Source organism: Pipra filicauda, unplaced genomic scaffold, assembly GCF_003945595.2.
Source record: "Pipra filicauda isolate LSUMZ 115617 unplaced genomic scaffold, ASM394559v2 scaffold5_size6683894_pilon, whole genome shotgun sequence".
Taxonomy (NCBI): Eukaryota; Metazoa; Chordata; class Aves; order Passeriformes; family Pipridae; genus Pipra; species Pipra filicauda.
The window spans coordinates 2,985,069-2,999,610 of NW_024104754.1; the positions used below are offsets into that span (position 1 = coordinate 2,985,069).

A 14,542-nucleotide genomic window follows, 5' to 3' on the forward strand; every position below is an offset into this window, starting at 1 on the left:
ACTTCTCAGTAGGTGTAGGTTTAGAATTGAATTGGCTTCAGCATTCAAATAGGCTTTTTTAACATAAAGCATTTTCTTCATCACAATCAACTAAGTCTTACTAACCATGCAGCAACTGTGACTAGTCTACTAAAGGCAGCATCTATAAAATAATATTAAAATAGCAACTACCTCTAAAGGGGAAATCTGAGGCATATAAGGGCCAGACATGTGGAATGAATTCAAAGCACTGTTTTCCAATCCCTGCCTCTTATAAATATTGTGATATTCCTATTAAAATGTTGAAAAACTAGTGTACAGAGATTAGTTCAGATTTCACATCAAAAACCCAAACAAAAAGTTAAGAGGCCTGGGCAGTCAGCAGGGAAAGAGCAACTACATAAGCAAAGTGCATAGTTTTTACAGCCCAGGTGTTGACATAAATTAGAGTAACTTGAATATCTATCATTAGAAGAGCAATCTAAGACTGATCTGCCCAGAGTGTAGGAAAAATAAAACCCAGCCTCAGATCTGCATAATGTAAGGTAGCTTGCTTTGCCAAAGACAGTGGAGAAAAACAAACACCACCTCAGAGCCAGGTTACTGTCAATAAAAGCCTCAGTTCAGTGCAGCAAGCCCCATAAATAAGTTTTGTGAGAAACAGGCAACCAAGACTGGTAAAGATTTTAATTAAAAAGAAAAAAGTCTAATTTTCCATTCTGAAAGTTAATTTTGAATGATTTGAGACTGTGAAGTGCTGAGACTACAAACCTCCACTAAACAGGGTGGAGATGGAGAGTTTGATTTTACTCTCATTAGAGTTCATGGAAAGGCTCAGGACAGTTTTCAGAGGAGGCTGGATGAGAGCCACCGTACCTTCTGACTTTGCTGAAAGCATCTGAATTGAGATCAGACTTAGAGATTAAGAAGAGTGCCTCCCATGAAATCCCTTGATGATCTCTGCTGTACAGGGATTAGCACTGTAGCTCGAGGTTAGTCATTAAACCAGATCATTTGTGAGGCACCGAATCCTATTTGCACATAAGTAATGAATTTGAGAAGTGTCACAGTCAGCAAGCAAAGCTGGCCTTGGCTCCCACAACGCCATCCTTTGGATGCCAAAGGCTGGTGGAGCAAGGACCACAGCCATAGTCTGCACAGTGATGCCATGACTTGTGTTCAGCACTGCTGGTATCTTGCTTTATGAACCTAGGGAGAGCATCCAGCAAGGTATACTTTCATCTGTCTCAACGGACCATGACCTATTGAAAAACTCCCCATAAATTACCCTCTGTGCCCTGCTCACAGACCATAAACTGAATAGAAACTCACGTCACATCTTACAAACTGACTAGATACTAAATGAAGACTCATTCTGCATATGACTTGTACCCCCTGTGTTCACAAACCTTCTCTGACCTCCAGTCCAAAAAGCTATAAAACAGCATTTGATCTGCCATTTGAATGCTTATTTCAGTAACGTGGCCAGGAAAACTTAAGTTCTTTGTAAACTCTGCTGGGTTGCTACAAAACAGTTACTTTTTTATAATTCACATTCCTAAAAGAATTAATCCAAGTTTGTAAATAAAGCAATTGAAAATTTTCAGTTTTCTGAGGCATAAATAAAGATACACAAGATACACCATTACTTTGCACACTTAGGAATTTTTAGTATTTACTATGATTGGTATTTTATCTTAGATCCCCTTCTCTGAAAGCAGCTACAAAATGAAACTCTCTCTCTTACAAATTTTATATGACTAGCTTACAGTAATTAAATATTAGTATAGCTTTCAACCCCCCAAAACACTGCTGTATGTGACGCTGGGCAGTGCACGCTGGGCATCTGCACTCACAGGCACTTGGACAACAAAGAGACCATTTGCACAAGCACTCAAAGAAACTCACAGCATCTGTTCTTACTTGCTTGGAAGAGAGCTTCTGCCCTCTGAGGTTTGGCCTGCTCTGTAGCTCATGCTGTGTCTCAGAAAGCTTTCAGATGGGCTGCTATGGTTTCAGTAATTATTTTTAAAGGTTCTCAGCAATATAAAAACAAATCTGTGGAAGAGTCTTTAAAATCACAGGATGGAAATAATAAGTGGGAGGGAAAAGAGGTGGCAAAAGTAATCTGAAACAAAAAGAGTGCTTGCTTGAGTAAACAACCCATCCCCAAACTCTGGGACTTCAATCTCCCTTTCTTCACATTGGAGCCAACCTTAGCTCACCCCAAACTACTCAGATACCATGGCCAAAAGTTGACCATCTGCTCTAAAGGGTATACAAAACTTTAGAAACTGCATCCAAAGCAATTAAAAACCCCAATCAAAACCCAAGGTTAAGGATAAGAGATTAATTTTAATCTTAAATATCTTACCATACATATTTTGGTTTGAAATGGATTAATTTAAAAACAACAAAGAAAAGCAATAATATTACTGAAAACGCATTACTGCACACGTGAAATTACATGATCATCTAATATCCTGGCAGTACTGGCAAATGATGTCTTGTTCTAATCAATATTAAAAACAAGTCCAAAATGTTATGTTCCTGCACCACCAGATTATTTGCCTGGTTGGAATTCAGCAGTAAACTTCTCCTGCAACTTACTTCAGAGATATACATAGAGGAAGCAATACATTATTTCTACTAAAAATTGTCTAATAAGACAACTCAAAAACTATCTTTAGATGGCTTTTACAAAACTAACAGACCAGATAACCATTAAGTAACCACTGAGTAAAGTAGACTAAAAGTTGCCATTATCTCTGTATTGTTTGGTTCTTTGTATCATATAAAATCTGCTAAATCTGATCATAATTTTCTCTATTTCAAAAAAACATAGATTTTATAACATACCCATATTAATTGTGTCAGAGCCACCACTTTTATTACTACAGCAAGATAAGCTTAATTTTAAAATTCTAATTTTTTTAATAAAAGTAAAAAAAAAAAAAGTATCAGCTGTCCTTAGCTGATAGGAGCTGCTTTGACTTCACTCCAGACCTTTCTTAGGTCTCTTCTACCAGAGGAACATATAATCCAAAAGTTGTAATAGGAATCTATGATGAGGGCTGCCAGTGGAAGCTCTAGGGCTAAAGCAGACTGCCAGCAGGGAAGTGAAAGACTTGTCATTTGCTTCTGCAATACTGAACTACTGAATCCATCACAAGCCTTATTCTGAGCTGACCAGAACTTCCCTGCCTCCAACAGCAGTCACTGGACAAAACAAACGGCTACCTAATGGAAATATGTACAGAAACCCTGCAGAGGACCTCCTGTTCTAGACTCGCTTCTTGGGAAGAGCAGCTTCAGAGCAAATTAATAGTTTGTTGACTGCCCTGCAAGAGGTCACCTCCAAGCCAGGGGCTTGTGGAACCGGTAGACTGGTTTTTAGAGACGTCCCCAGGCAAGGAGCCTGACGCCCTGGTGGCTGCTACTTCAAACTCCCATTCACAGCTGGAGCAGTGGAAGGACAAACCTGAAATTCCTCTTCCTCTTTTCAGTTTAGTTTGGCTCTTTGTGAAGCATTCAAAAATCTAACCCACAGTGCATTGAATACTTCTCCACATGTAATAGGAGAGACGTTGGCCTTCAGTATCTGAAGGCATGTGTGCAAATCACTGGCAATATTCATGTGCTGTTCCTATCACCGGCAATTTCCACTTGGTCCAATCTGGAAAACATCCTGAGTAACACGAGGGTGAATTTTTCTGTTAAGTATTTCCAACACTGCCTTTTGTCAAGAAAAAATGTCAAAAGTCACTTGGAAAAGAAAGGCACAGCTAAGAGATGTTTCAATTATTTCATAAATAAGCTGCCAAAATGCAAAGAGCAAAATCCAGGCAATAATAATATTCTTCATATTTATACTATTAGAAGGCAAGCAGAGATCAGAATATTGACCAATCACAATTATATTTTGTTTCATTTACTAGAGTAGAGCTACAACAACAATTCAACTCAAAATAGCTTTGTAAAGCCATTTTTATATAAATAATTTCATCTACTTTTGCAGCAGTACTTGATATTTATGCAACATAATATTTATGAAATATAGGTGAGATAAAATTGAATCAGAGGGTTCAGATTATCCATCTGGGCCTTTAGCTGAAGACTCAAGCATTGATAATGGGACCATGAAATTTCCACATATACATGTGAGTACACAGTCCACACATGCAGCAGATGATGCCAACTGAAACACTTACAGTAAGGGCAACACAGTTAAGTTGTCCGTACCTCATCTAAGGTTTTCATTGTCCAGCTGAAGGCCCTATAAGTTAAGATAGCTTCTGAAGATTTCATTTATGAAGTACACTTATCTACTTGTTTTGGCAGTTATCTAATAGATGGCAAGGTCCAAGTTCTGTTTTGCATCAGTCTGTGGTTCTTTCAAACTCAAAGCAACTCTAATGTTATATGAAAGACAGAATCTAGATTCCCTGATCTACCTGGAGAAGCACAAAAATTTGTATGAGTTTAATAATGTGAGATTTGGGGAAAAAAATAGAGTGGGAAATTAATTTTATGACCTGACAAAGTTTGAGACATAAGAGATTTCTATCTTAATCAGGAATTAAAAAACAAACCAAACATTCTGTTGTTGGAAGTCCAAATTTCAGCAGATCCTATATTCCACTTCAAGTATTCTAAATTTCTTTTAAAAGCTCACTTTAGAATTTTCTAATTTATAAAATTTAAATTTTGTACCAAATTCTCCTTTGATCTCAGGCAAAAAAAGGTTTTGATAAACTGATAGTATTAGTTAGAACATATTTGCAATAAAAATGTCCCAAGAAACTATAACTACAATCAATAACTTTGACACCCAAACTAAATTTTCCAACTTAGGCATCTAAATCCAATTGCTAGATGCTTATGTTTTCTCAGCTTCCTTAAGGTATCGACACGGTGCTGCCAACCTGGCACAGGGGTCTCTTACGGACTCCTGATGCCCTGATTATCCCTGGTCCTGGGAGGGACATGGGGCAAGTCAGTGCTACTAGAGCTAAGACTGGGAGGACTCAGATGCAGACAAGCCAGGGGGGCCCACAGTCCTGTAAAGGGCTCTAGTTTAAAGCACGGCACAAATCAAACAAAAAGCAACCAAGGACACCAAACTGAAAACGCCCTTCTGCTTTCCTCCGCATCTCCGATTACAGAAGTTTTTGCTCCAATTTATTTCTCTTTGGAAACAACTTTTTACAGCTGCACATGGCAAGTACTTAGCTAGTGAGCAAAGAAGATGGAAAGAATGATTATTAATGGATTCTGCCAAAAAATAGGGCAAAGTCTTTCACAGCTTCGGACAAGAACTAGTCGATATTCCCCTAAGTGAAGAGGAGGCATGTCTTGTGCTGCCTTCCTGAGAAGGAAAACAGCACAGCCGCATTGCCTACTGCAGCAACCCAGGCTGGAAACATACAGCACCCTTCCACTTTCTACTTGTGAAGCTGGTTGAGTCAACACACACTAAACCAGAATGTTTGCCCTAGTAAAAACCAAGCAGTTCCATTTGGTTATCTTCATTTTATTTTAAATATTTATATCTCTAATTGTTTTCTATGACCTTTGACAACCAATTGTTTCCATGCAGCAAGTGTAGTCAAAGGCAGTGTGCCATGTGGGTGCCAGTCCTGCAGGGCATTGGTCTACCAGAGTGCCCAGGTCACTGCAGTGACATCCCATATGAGGTCATATCTAGCTGACTGCATAGGTCAGACCCAGGTGGATGTGCTAGGCAGGTGAATATGCCAACAGGGACAAATCAACATCTTGCCTGAACTTAGCAGGAGCCACAAGCCATTGCTTGAGGAGAGACAAGCTGCCCCAGACAGCTGCTCTGGGGTCCACAGCGGCTCCTGCTCTTGCCAGGTTTTTGGAGGTGGTGCCCAGCCAGCATTGCACCTTCATGTTAGCTGGCAGCTCTGAGGCAGCCTGCCACACAGGCCATGCAGGACCTCTCTGGGAGCCCAGGAAGCAGCTGGGTTTGGAGGTTATTTGCCTCTATTCAAGACAGTGGGTCTAACTGAGCTCCTGCTAGTATTCCAAATGCAGCTTTTTGCATAAAAAGTAATAGTTTGTTGTAGTTCAAGCTAAAAAAAAAAGTTTGTATGGCATACCAATGCCACGAAAAAACATACCCACAAAACCCAAAGCAGCCACATACCATCATTCAACACTTGCATTTCCTCTTTAGAACATTCAACATGTCCTCTTACTCAGGAGAGTCCTCCACAGGACTGCTCAAATTCGTCCTTGCTAATGCCAGTCTACCAAAAGCTCAGAGAAGAAAACAAATTAGTCACAGCAGGCTGGAGTACTCAGTGCAGGTGCCCTGAAACAGCAGGTATTGGAGGGTGGCAACTAATTTCCCCTTTAATTTATTTGTAATAGGAGTGGTTGTCACAGTTGTTAAGCCCTAGCTAAAGTTAGCATCACATCTGCCAAATCCTGTAAATACGGCCAAAACCCTGACCAGACTGACTGAATTATTTGGTTAGCTTGCATGGGCAAAACTAGACTGGGTTTATTTTCAGAAAATTTGAAGGCTAAGTTTAGCATATGGCAGACTGAAATAAGACTCCCAATATCTCTGCTTTCAAAACCAGAATTTGTAATTAAATGGAGAGTTAAGAGCTACTTAAAATCTGAGGCCACAGGCTTCCAGATAAAAAGAAAACTTTTTCCAAACTCAGAGAGCTGTAATATCTGGATCAAACCCACAGCTGCAAGGAAGCTTTGTATTGATTTATTGGGTCATAAGATGTTATTACTCTCATGAAGTCTACTTTCTCTCTTAAACTGCAGGCCTAATGACTGGCCAAGGCCCCCGTGAACAGGTAGACTCCCAGAAGGCCAGGTTACAGGGGGTGCCAGTCTGGGCACCATCATAGAGTCAAAAAGCTCCGCTTCACAGAAGGGGTACAGTGGCACCAGGGCTGCTGTGTCAACAAAGCATGAACTCTGCAGACTAACGCTTCTTTAGGTGAGCCCTGATCCATCAGAACTTGATATTAGGAAATGCTGTTCAATGCAGACCAAGCTGGTTTTGCACAGCCAGCATGAATTTGAAGTTTGCCATTAGTACCAGAGATTTGAGATCTGTGTTAAAAATAAGCAGTTTGCCACAACTGTTCACCTGAGACAGCAGCAGGTCCTGCCTTTTCAGGTCTCCCTCTTATGCCAGGATCAGACCTGGTTGTTACGTGCCAGCTGCTAACAGTAACTCAGTACTTTCCCACAGTGCTGAGTATAATGCACTCATTTTACCTGTTCACTCTCAAATTAAAAGAGCAAAATCTCCTCAGGAAACTCAGGAACAGTATTCTACCTTCCCTCCCTGAAAAGTGGAGTATGGAGTATACTGTACTGTACATATGGAAATGTTAATTTTAAAGGCAATAACTATTCAACATTCATCAATAACCAGAAAAATTCAGTCATGTCAACAAGGAGACTGAAATACTGAACAAAAGACAGCAGGGCTGGAAGAAGGCATCTACTCTTCCACTAAGTCACTATGGCAGGTATTTATCTCTTTTCTCTCTAAAAATCTCCACTGATGGAAACTCTGCAATATCCCTCAGTCATCTACCTCATTAGCATGACAGCCAATAAAGCTTTTCCCAGTACTTAATTTAGACCTCCTTTGCTGTGATTTCATTTACTATTTCTCATCCTATTTACAACTGATGCTTAGAAGAATTTATTCCTTTCCTCTTCATGGTTATTTGAAAACTGTTTACATGTCCCTTTGATCTTCTCCTCTTTAGGCTAAGCAATCATATTTCTTTCAGTCTTTTTTCAGAGGTTGTATTTGTGCTGTCTGTCATCATTACTGTGTTCATAGGACATTCCATACTCCCATATCATATGTGAAATGGGTGAGGGTGACATAATTCACCATCTTTATCTCAGTATTGCATTGTAAGTTTTTTTGCAGCATCCAATTTACTAATTTGAAATAAAATATAAACATCAATTTAAAAATACTGATATTTTCCCTATCTGCATGTCTCCCTCCTTTAAACAGGCCATCCTTTCCTAGCACTGATGTCCAAACAGGTATGTTTGACTACTGATCACTCAGTAGTACCCTCTTTTTTGGTCCTGTGGAAATAACTCTTCAAAAAATAGTCTTTGCACCAATCCTTATCTGGTAGCAGTCCATCATGCCTGGTAAGAGTTGTGGATCCACGAATGAAGCAAAACATTTCTGTTCCTAGGGCTAACTCTTCCCTCTCACATCTCCCAAGCCTGGCACCCAGATTTCTTCAGACTGTAGTTTCCAAAGCAAGTGCACTGCTGAAACTACACCAAAACATCAACCCACATGGACCAGCTATAGACTTTATCAAGGAGGAACCCTGAATGGTTTTGTACTCATGCCTACAGATAACCAAAATTGCAGGCACCTCGGGAACCCTTCCAGCATCAGTTTCTACCTGGTCCACTAATCACAAAGAAGCCACAGTTGGGGCTTACAACACAGGACCCAGACAGAAAATAATACTTGATCTACTGGACTGCACCAGCTCTAGGTCGGCATGTTGCGGCCTTTCTACAGCACATACTTTCGGATGGACCTTCTGCTTCAGTGAAAAAAAAAGTAAACTTACTGTTATTTCTTTCTTTCTTATTAACTATACATCTCAGTGAACCTTTTCATACTATTACTGTTCATTAGCACCACCCCATAAACATTGTAGGCTTCACTGTGCAGTTTTCAAGTGTAATGCCATCTGCTCTAAGTCATGACAACTACACATTACAGTGCTTGGTCATATAATATCTTAGGTCTCCTGACCTACTTGCCAAGTGTTAAATCCCTTCACTGTTAGCTTGTGCTACTGGAATGAAAAAAAACCCAACAAACCAACCTGCTGCACATGTTAAAAGCTTGTGGATTTGGCATAAAATTTGATGTAACCTAAGGCACCTAACTGTCATTAGGAAAGGTGTGCCACATCAGAGAATGCCAGTAAACTGGTACTGCCATTAATCCCGCCCTGGAGAAGAATGACTCCTATATTGTCACGCTGCAATCTAAGACATGAGATGGCTCTACACCTTCCAACTCTTATAGGCCAGGAATGCCACACACCAGAGATGCTTCCCTGTGCTGCTGCTCACACCACAACTTCTACCCACTCCCATCCCTCTCGGTGCAAATCCCACAGGTTCTGTACCTGGTCACCAGCAGGAGAGATGTTTTCATAGAATAGGAGGCCTGGTCAATTCATCCAGAATACACTTCCTGAAGTTAATTCAATTGCAAAAACATTTCCCAGGTTGCACACTCCTGCAAGGAAGAAAAGAACTATTAATTGTGAACCATTTGGGATCACAGAGCCTGGGTACATATCTCCTATGTATTTGCTTGCATAAATTGAAATTCTGCATGAGAAACTGGCAGCACGTGAAGAAGAGCCCCTCTCCTTCTAAAGAGGAATTAGAACAGGAAAACACACTGGCTGTGCTCTCTCAGTCCCTGAGGCCAAAGAATCCAACTGGATCTCAAAGAAATTTAAGATAATTCCCCAACTTCAGCATAGCATAGTAAAAGCCAATATAAATGGTGGAGGGAAAACAGAAAAGCATAAAAACCTCATAGACAGACATGATGGTAAGACTGAACAGAATTATCCACTACTACAGTTGTTCCTCATAAGAGACATGGTTTGATGACTAGCTTTGTAATAAGGAGGTTTCTATAGTTTAAGCTAGAGAAAAATGCAGGCAAAAGCTGAAAAAAATCAATTAAACAAAAGTAAAATTAACCTCCTTCAATGTCTAGATGCTTTTAACAGCTAATTACAGAAATGACTTGCAGAACTTGCGTTCATGTGTGGGAGCAAGGAAGGCAGAGGGAACAGCTAGCAAGGTGTGACAGAAATGTGCTGCAAATAATATCCCAGCAAAAGATACACTTGTCCATTTGATATATTTAGCATTAGAACAAAAAAAAAATCTTTAACAATGCAGTAATTTTAAAATAAAATATAAGAACAGTAACCATTCGGCATTTTACCGATTTACTTCTATTTAGAAACCAGTCTCAAGACTCCAGCTCTCACTGCCATGAAATCTTTGCATACACTATGTAGTGAAATGACACCTGCTATAAACTCTCTGAAGCTGGCTCATGCAGTTCAGGTTTGCATTAGGTGGTGTTGCACATCTTAACTCCTACTTCTTCCCTTGCAGAGAGTAGAATACTGTGGATGTGGATCCAGGGGCACAGTGGACACAAGATCAACAGAATAATGCAGATGAGTAGTTTTTGGGGAGCAAAACTGGCCAGTGACTAAGGTGGCATTGAGTGATTTATTCTGTTTATTTGCAGAATTAAAGATTCTTTAATGTTGCTTTCATCTAACTGAAGTTCTCTCAGTTAAAACTAAAACTTCTACACTAACACTGGCCAAGGGAAAGAAACAAACATAAACAATTAAAAAAAAATCCAGAAAAATGAATTTTTCTTCCATAGATGCTATGAATACACACAAACACATGCACACAGTCTCTCTTCCTTCTGAAGTTCAACAGAAGAGCAGCATTTTTTTCCTGAGCACAGAATTTGTCCCCATCTGGTTCCATTTTTTACTATTTTCTTTTTTGGTTTCCTTCTCTCTAATTCCAATGCATATTTATTTCATTTTGTTTAGTCTGTGCTCTTTATTCCCTTTCCTCTTTTTGCAGATTTCCTTTTTAATTTGTTAGAGGAAGAAACATTCTTTCCCTGGTTTTCATAATACAAGCTGGTGGAAAGAGCCCATTCAGAAATCCTCCCTCTTCAACAGCCACTCCTGCTCTTTCAATCCTGGTTGCCTGTGTTCACTCCTGGTAGCAGAGTAGAAGTGTTAGGTTTATTTATTTAGGAAAGTGTGTTGGTTTAGTTTTTAATTCAATTTCAAATGGCTGGCACAAGCCTCTGTGTGGAGGCTCAAACATATTGTTTACGAGCCATTATATTTAGCTTAAAACAACTCCTAATCTATTTGAGATGAGCCACTCTAAGACAGGATTAGACTGAAATGAAAATGTCTGCAGTGGGATTTTACTAAATTGCTTTTAAATCACATTCCTAGTTAAACAGTGCTCTGGTGAAGGCTATAACCCCTAATACATCAGAAAGGCTGATTTGGGGCAGAACTTTGGCTCTCTGAAAACTTGCTGGTTTTACAGAAGCAGGGGAGCCCAGTTAAGGCCAAAGCCTTCTCTGTGTATAAAACCTCAAAGCTTGAAACATGAGAGCAAGCTCTCAAGGCTGAGCCACAGATCTGTTAACTGCCCAGAAACAGCGCCCTGTCATTCCCAGAAACAGAGCCCCGCTATTCCCATCTCGCCCAGACCCTCAGTGCCGCGCAGCAGGGCCAGATGCAGCATCCACTTCCATGCGCGGGAGGAGGCCAGTACTTCCCTGCTTGGGCAGCCTGGTCTGTCTGGAGCCACCGCATCCATCTTATGCAGATGTTTCTACGCCGAGAACAGGATGAACGCGCTGGTGGGATGAGGAGGCTGAGAGAGCTGTGCAGCTTGGTCTGGTTTTCTACATAATCAGGGAAATGTTCTTAAAAATATTTGGGAAGAAGTATGGGCAGTTTTAGGAACACTTTCCTGACACTCATATATCTGATTTTAACATCTGTCATGCCCTTGTTACAGCACTGTCATCTCCAGCAGCTGCATTTCATGCTAGATTGCTGCCACTGCCACTGTACAAGCCTCTCTGCCTCACAGGTTGTGACATTGCCCGGTGAGCAGGGGGGAGGCACTTGCCACCACCGCCTGAGCCCTATGTGGCCGTCACCTCCTCTTCCCCCCATGCTCTCCCAGCACCATGCAGGCCCTATGCTGGGATTTAATTTCTTCATATTCTCTGCAGTATTACTACTATATTCTACATTTTATCATCATTAAGGTTGCTTTCTTTGTAACTTTCATTCCAACTTTGCATTTAAGATCTATAATTAAACACAATCCCCTAGTAATTTAAAAGTAAGAATTATATTTTTGCATAGGAGTACAGAACATACATCCCATTAAACAGTCTCCCTCTGAGAGCTCCCAAGTTCTCCAGAACCAAACAAGTGCCATTTTATTCCAGATACAGTGTGTTCCCAATCAAAACCCTTCAGCACAGAAAAGTCATGATGGAATTCCTCAACAGAAATCACCAGGAATGAGAGAAAACCTTAACAAGAGACTACTCCAGTAAAATCAAAGAGAACAGCTACTTGGTACAGCCAAAGCAAACAAAGTGAAGTTTTCATTACAGTCAATGGTTTTAACCTGTGCTTGGAAAAGCACTTTCTGGTATTTATTCACTGAATACTTCTATTAAAAATTCAGACATTTTACTTATTATATGAAAGTCTTAACAAGACAGAGAAGATTTCATTCACACGTCTAACGTGACTCAGGTCCACATTGCTGTTGTACTGCAAGGCAGGCTGCTCCAAGCTTCTCACAAACCAAGCTAACTCACAGATGAGCTTCCTATTTTTGCCCTGTACCATTCTGCTCTGAAAGCCCACGTTGTTTACTACCTGCTAATGCAACTGCCATATGGACCACTCCTTATCCACTGCCACCAAAAGTCAGTGAAAATACACATGCAGAACCCCTGTAGGATAGTTAAAGAGATGTTTTAAGAGGACTAACCTGTGCTATTTGAATCCGTTGGAGGTCACCCAATTCTGAACTTCCTCAGCAGCTTCGGTCTTGTTTCCTGTAGCGTGGCATGTGACACCACACTTCCTCACCGCACCTTGCTAGACTCACTTTGCTGATGTTTTAAAATCAGATGAAACAACTAACTGTCCCTAACAGCATGTTTAAGAAATTTCTGATCTAATGTTGAACCACTGACATTTTTGCATAGCCAGAGAGCCCTCTTCTACTGCCTTCTGAATCACTCCACGATTCAATGGACCTTTCTGTACTTTCTTGATATTGATATCAAATGCTGAATGTGATTCTGCTCAGTGTTCCCCCTGCTTCTTTTAAAGAGGAAACAAATGCAGTAGTGGAGAATGTAATTACGCTGCAAGTGTGGGAAACTTCACTTAAAGGATATTTGTTTATCAAATTTTCATAGTGGTAATGAGTTGATGAATTCAAACAGATGCACTTATCAGCAATTTTCAGAAATATTTTCCTTTGAATAGGGCAAACAGAAGTTTCAGTCCTATGAAAAGTAGTTCATGTCTTCAGAAGAGTAGGGTTTTCTCAGCTGTAACAGTGTGAATACCTATACTGTTATCTAGTGCAGGGATGAACAGGCCTGAATATATGTCACAAAAGGAAGGACAGTAAAGTCCTGGATTAGAGTAGTATGTTTACAGGACTAGTCAATACATGTTGCTTTATCATATTTTTCTTAAAGTCATGCGAATTTTGGAAAGGCAATCTAATCCAGAAATACTGACATAGCCTGGAGATAAAGTTTGAAGACTACCATATCAGAGGAGAGGTAGAATGGTCTTACCAGGGTCAGCAAGGAGATACTGCTCTGCTCGAAGATGCTCCTTGTGGAACATGTTAAACACTCTTCAATTAGGCTAATGGAAAGCGGTGGAGATAAATTAAATATCCCTTTATTTAGTGAGAACTGAAATAACGACATCCAGTGCCTGGGGCACTGATCAGCCTGGCAAGGACTGTGTGAAGGCAGTGGGTTACAAAGCCAGAGGGGTTCCCTTACAGACTGACTGCAAACATCTGCGCTGGAGCACAGATTGGGTTTAGCTGCACCTAAGCGTGAAAGTGAAGACCCTGAAGGTAGGAAGAGAGTGAATAAACAGAGAGCAATGCTGCACATTTGGGATGCAAAGCTTTTGGCACTCATTCGTGGCTGTCCTGCCAACGCCATTCAGTTCTCCCACCACACGCCGCAGTTGTCTCAAGTGTGTTGGCACGGTGGTTGCACAGCCTGTGCCATGGACCACATTGAGGAACTGATCTCGTGGTCAAAGGGTGATCAGTTTTTTTTTTTTCTTTTTCTCATTCTCAGACATGAGGGGACAAGCGTTAGCAGGAAGCCACTACCCAGGCTGTAACACAAAACCACAGCTACAGTGAGAGACCCAAGCCAATGGCACCTGCTTCTCTGCCCACAAATTGACGCATTCTATGTAATTTCTACATAAATTAAGAGGTTTCCACTAAAATGTCATCTTTTAAATTAACCTGTGCCAGATGAAGACATCAGTGTTGTGAGCAGCCTCCCTGTGACCACCAGCCAGGGAGTACATTCCTATCTGCTGCCTCAGGGCTTCCTACCACTGCTTGCTTGTTTACTACTATCAAATGAGCCAAACTAGATCCAACAATTTTTATCAGTGGGTTAAAATAATCTGGATAATACCATTGGAAATGAAGTGGCAATGGTTTTGAGGATCCCACAGAGATGTGGGAGTAATGAACTCTGGCAAAGAGGTAGCAAAAACAGGATTTCATGGAGCAGCAGCTAAGTATTGAACAAATCACACCCAGCTAATAAGAGACATAAGTATTTTACGTGTAAATATGCAAAGGATACCCACACAAAACA

General features: G+C 40.6%; 1 protein-coding gene across 1 annotated transcript in view; it reads right to left on the reverse strand.

Annotated features, from left to right (window-relative positions):
* Nucleotides 1-14,542, reverse strand: part of WIPF1 (WAS/WASL interacting protein family member 1) — a 52,572-nt gene that overhangs the window by 23,196 nt on the left and 14,834 nt on the right. Inside the window, exon 2 of the mRNA XM_027733696.2 lies at nucleotides 9,174-9,286. The gene's annotated coding sequence lies outside the window, so the exon portion shown is untranslated. The remainder of the gene's footprint in view (nucleotides 1-9,173; nucleotides 9,287-14,542) is intronic.